The following is a 6,000-nucleotide window of genomic DNA, read 5'->3' as shown; positions in this document are numbered from 1 at the left end:
ACCAATTTAGTTGTCCAATTTCCTTATTTTGCAAAGTCTTTTTAGTTGTCCTATTTCTATTTTTGTCAATCTTTTTTTACCTAAATATCCTTAGTTTACACAAGTAATTACGAATATATCCTCATATACCTTATTTACCCAACTACCCTTCACTATTTACCCTTCACTACTTACCCTTTTTAATGGACCCCACACTATCCTTAATAAACGTGCCAAAGCAAATGGGACATCTAAATTGGTTCGGAGGGAGTATTATGTATAAATTTTTGTATCTTCTGTAGATTTACAATATCGTTTATATACAAACGATACAAATGAAATCCCGCCCTAATTCGACATTGCAAGCTTCATACGCCGCACGCAACATTTTCGTTTCACTCTCTTCTCCATCCATTTTCCTCCATTTTAATTTCCTCCTTGAGTTTCTTAAGCTTCCACTAGTTTCATTCCTCTGAGAAATTGTTTGCTAAACATCATTACCTTCCTAAGCTTCTTTGCTCTCCAAACGTTGCCCTAATTTTTTCCCTTTTTTCCTTCTCTTCGTTATCTCCAAAAGTATAATTAAGCAGCTCATCTAAAATCTCTTCAATTCAGCAATTCTACACTTAATCAGGTTTGAAGTTCCTTAGAATTGTAGTTAAATTTTGTATTTTGAATTGTCTTCTCTTCAATCCAAATTTGGCCAACTTTTTTTGTTTTAGGGTTTTTGATTTTGATTTTTTCTGATCGATATTTCGAACTTTACTTGGTTCAAAAATTTCGATCGGATTATATTTGTTGTAATTTACAATTGAATCTGAGATGAATTTCTATGTTGTTAATTATATTGGTCGTGGATGTGCTGAATAATAGGCTGTTCATTTCAGACAGTAACCACAATCGTATTGTTAGGTCAAAATAGGATGAAAATGGCAGCTTCACCGAGGATTTCGATTGCAGCACTCATTCATTACACTAATCATCATCTAATTTTTCTCAATCTTCTACTTTCTACTTTGTGTATGTAAGTACTTCCTTCTCAATTTTTCTTTATGGGTTTACTTTTAAAATAGTATTAATTGTTCATTTTATTCCTATGGATTATAATGTTTTTCAATGCATTATGTGTAATTCAAGGTTAAAGGATCTACTCCATTTAGTTTCAATTTTACCAAGTAAAATGGGAATCTAAAATCTTTTTCAAATCCATCATTTTTGACATTTTGTTGCATCAGCATCCAATTTTGACTTGTATAAAGCTATAGATTATTATTTTTTGTATAATTAATGCTTTGGGGAATATGATTCTGAAAAGATAGCAATTCTAAAATGAAATTCTGTTTCTTATGGTACCCAGATAGAAAAGAAATCATCTTGCCCAAGAAACATAAAGGTATTACGTATTAGGGTGCCATAGTCTAAAGATATACAAATATAGGGGAAAACTGATATTTCTGAAGGTATGGGATCTTTAAAGGTCATGTAGTTCCAGGGATATTGTTTTTGCTGGTGGGTTTATGGCATATATGGTGCAGTGTGTACAGATATGTAGTTGTTTAGTTATACTTGATTGTGGAGCTATTTAGTTATTCCAAACATTCAGTATGTCATTTGAAGAGTAGATGATTACAACTTTTCTATTATCCCAGGGAGTGATATTGAGTAACTTTTTATTTGTCGCAGGAAGTTGAAGAAGGGGCGTCGGAGATCAGAGTGAGAAATTGATATTACTGAGTTGTAAATTGTCCATTGTATTGCATTTTCCTGTTGTGAATGTTTTAAATGCTTGTTACCTTATAAATCAAACTCCCACTCTATTTTACATGGCAAATCTTCTTATAAGTTCTTTTTGGGGTTTTCTTGTTATCTTGATATATGGACCAAGTTGTAGTCTTTTTTTATTTTCAGATTCAGATACTGGGTTGATTGGAATTTTAAATTTGAATAACTGAGATATTGTGTATCAGATGATTACAGAATTAGGAAGACCTCAAAGCATTGATGACCATCAAAATTGATCAGGGAGTATAGTCTTTGAGTGTAGAATGAGATTGTGCTTATAATGATAATGATGATGGCCAATCAGAAAGGTATTTCAATCAACTATCTTAATACTACTCATAAACCATTAATGCTGTTTGTAGTTACTTAATGGAAAAAAATACAAAGTACTTGATTCAATATAATAGTTTAAACTACCGTATGGATGAAAAGAGGGTAATTGAACCACATTTGAGGTGGCTTTTTTCTACTAGTTTGTACTGTTTTGTGTTTATACTAGTTTGTAATTGTCTTGATGCTACATCGTGCTGCACTGGAAGACAAAGCAAAGTAGCCTTTTGATTAGATGTCATCTCAAAGAACATGAGAAAGTGTGGCTTATTATAGAATTACAGGCAGTTCTACATTTATATATTGATAATCAACTTCTCAAGTTTTTTATTTTGCAGGTACATTTTTCTTCTGATGTCATTTATATATTGATAATGCATGAGAGCATAAAAAGAACTAGTGCACAAATGTTAGATAAGTTATTGTGTGTCAAATTACAAAGGATTAAATAAAAGTAAGTTTCATTCATATTTATTGTTCTAGGTATATTTATACTTTGTAACGGAACTAAAAAATTAAACTATTCTTCTGTGTTTAGGTGGCCACCAAGGAACGACTACGATAATTATAAATACCAAATACAAGTATCCAAAAGCACTTATCAAGGCTTTTTACATAGGCTTTTTGTTTTATATTGTAATATCATGTCAGTGATTTTTTTTTAATATTTGTAGTTTTAGATATTTTGTTTGTTACAATTGACAAAATATAATGTAATAATCAAAGATAATATATATATATATATATATATATATATATATATATATATATATATATATATATATATATATATATATATGTATATATATATATATATATATATATATATATATATGTTTTGAAATGAAAACATATGCGTCATCTTATTTTGATTCTATTTTTTTTAACTTTGTTAATATAATAATTATCATTAATATTTATTATTATAATTACTATGATAGAAAAAAAATAATAAAATATAATAGTATAAATTTTCCCGCCAAAATTAGTATAAAAAGTAGTTACCATCTATATTATCCATGCTTATAAGTGTGATAAAACAATGTATAAATAATGGAAATGTACATAATTTACCCATGCTTATAAGTGAGGATAATGTCCCCACGTTTATAAGTGGCTAGAAGTGCATTTTCCCACGCTTATAAGCGTGGCTAGATGTGCATTTCCCCACGCTTAATAAATATAGGCTAAATATAGTGCAACATGATGAAAATCCTACCAAAGGGGTTCAAGTGTATAAGAAAATAAAATTAGGACTAGAAGAAAAGAAAATGCATGTAAAAAGTACAACCACTACATATTACAAATAATATAGTATATAGCAACCGGCAATCTATAAAGAGTTGTCAAAGAAAAACAAATAAATGAATCATAATATGTTACTTTCAATTTGCACTTCTTTTTATTTTAGTTAGTCTTATTTATTTTGTACTCTTTTACTTTTTGGTAATGGCTTTACTTTCTTTTTTTAAATCTCATTTACAACCTTATTATCTCTCCTCATTCTAACCACTTATTTTTATCACCCACTTTTTTTTTTTTGTCTATTTTTCAACTAATTTTACTTTTTACTAATAGGGACCAAGAGAGTAATTAATAAGTATAAACATAAGTATGCTTCCCCATAAGTATAAATATTAGATTCACATTATATTTATTCATGTCTACGGTTTCTTATTTTTATTTTTACAAATATATTTAAATTTATGTCATATTTTCATTAAATATATATTTTGATCGCTTTTATACTTTTTTATTTTTATTATTTTTGTACTTGGACCTATTTTTTGAAACATAGAGAGTTGGAATAAAAAATAAGTATGTTTTGCGAATCTTAATGATGAACATCAATCATCTTAGTAATGATAGCTAATCTAATAGAAGCATTAAGAATATCACCTTCCTTTTGATTTTTTTTATACATGATAGATTGAAAAAATACGGAAAATTAGGTGAAAATTAAATTTATAATTTTTCCTAGAAATTAATAATACGAACCAAAAATATGAATAATGCACTCATGCAACCAAGTACTAAAAAATTAAAGTAAGAACATAACTAAAACAACGAAATTTCCTTGATAAAGACTTGAGATAATTTGAGAAAGCGATTAATTCCTAATGTTCTTCACCAATTTCCTCAATTTTGAGCCTTTATGTGCTCTTACAATCATTACAATATAGACTAAATTAGTTCATGATAGTTGACCTTCTACCATATTAATTCTACTATGATAAATTAAACCTATTTAGTGGGACCCATCATCAAATTATACACTTGAAACACCAACTTACCTTAAACACTGAACCTTAAAAACTCCAAATGATCAATGATCGGTGGTGTTCATTCAAGTTATCGAGTTAATTAATTTAGGTTGGTTCAAAATTAATTTTTGTGCTCACATTAATTTTTACTTAATTGTAAACCTATTTTTAAGTTGGGTCAAATCAATTTCGATTATAAAGTCGGATAAATATTAAATTGTCGAGTTTGTTTTAGACGCCTCAATCCATCACCATTTGTATTCATTTTTCTCACATATGAATTCTAGCAACTTGTCAATGGAAGTGTAATAGAAATCTTAAAGGTACAACCAAAGCAATTGCTTAGAGCCCTTAATATTAAGGGGGTGGTTTTCATTTATATATAAAGCTTTGTGGATGACTTTATAAATTTTCAAATCGACTTTAGTACGCTCTATGGGAATTTTACCATTTTTAAATTGTTTTGTAGAGAATTAGGAGTAAATACAAACTTAATACTCTTATACCATCTCACGGAATCCACATTTTCTATTTTAGTTGTTCTCTAAATTTTGTTCCAATTATATTTTTAGCAATAATTTTCACATTATATTTTTAGCAATAATTTTCACTCATACTTTAATTCTCATGCACAATTCAATTTGATTATCTTTTTATTTCACTCAGACATTTCTTACTTCTCCATAAAATATTACGTCTTTTTTCTTGATTTTTTTGATTTGAATAAGAGTTGTATTTGACGCAAATCTCATGAAACAGAAGGAATACGTTTAAGATATAGAATGTAGGCATTAAAGATACGATAAGTAAGCATTAAGAATAATATAAGTAGGCATTAAAAATACAGTAAGTAGACATTAATCTTTAATGGACTGAGCTTGAGATGCGTCTCTCAAGAGACTAGCTGATTTTCAAAAGAGGCTATAGCTCCTAGCAATGATAGGGTAGGAGTGGGAGTTATACCATCTTTTGGCAAAAGTAGAACAAATAGTTTAGGTTTAAGTGCAAAAGGAGTCCATTTGTAAGTGGCAAAATAATGAAGGTAGGGAACATTCAATGGAAAGAGAAGTAGGCACTTCATGAAAACTCACAAAAGGAACAAACTCCAAGTAGCATGGGACAAGCTGCTTCTAGCTTATAGCATAATTTGCAAGTACAAGGTTTACCTTTGTCAATTGTCCCCCCATAACTAGAGCACCCCATAACCTTCTATAGATATAAACCCACATAGATTTCAGTTCTTACCTTATGACATTAGGTTTAGAAAACTTATCACCTCATACAAAAGTCTCTTCAATGTTTCAAGTTCTCATCCAACTATGTATCTTTACAATTGTTTTGGGATCCAATTACCATTGAAAAGCATCCATAGAACACAAAGTTAGCTATTCGGTCAAGAAGAAAAATATGTAAAATTATAAATTAATTTAATGGTTGAAGGTTCACTCTCAACTTTTTAAAAATAGCGCAACTTTTACCAACTATAAGAATGATTAATTTTCTGTCTCCTTAGCTTCTTAATGGTAGGAATTCTTTGGCCTTAACACTAAAATAATTTTATAAATTATACACCAAAAATATTCTTATACTTCATCTTTCTTATTTTGTTACATTTAAACAAAAAGCTCTCTGGTTGAGTTGCACA

The 6,000-nt window shown here is 28.9% G+C and overlaps 1 long non-coding RNA gene across 1 annotated transcript; it reads left to right on the top strand.

The window, feature by feature from the left end:
* The first annotated feature begins 307 nt into the window (after window positions 1-307).
* Window positions 308-2,820, top strand: LOC130802808 (uncharacterized). Its single transcript, XR_009039806.1, has 5 exons — window positions 308-613; window positions 892-1,003; window positions 1,663-2,069; window positions 2,430-2,545; window positions 2,630-2,820. It is a non-coding gene; the product is annotated as an uncharacterized LOC130802808 (long non-coding RNA).
* The last annotated feature ends 3,180 nt before the right edge of the window (window positions 2,821-6,000 follow it).

Source organism: Amaranthus tricolor, chromosome 16, assembly GCF_026212465.1.
Source record: "Amaranthus tricolor cultivar Red isolate AtriRed21 chromosome 16, ASM2621246v1, whole genome shotgun sequence".
Taxonomy (NCBI): Eukaryota; Viridiplantae; Streptophyta; class Magnoliopsida; order Caryophyllales; family Amaranthaceae; genus Amaranthus; species Amaranthus tricolor.
This window is presented reverse-complemented; position numbering and strand designations above follow the sequence as displayed.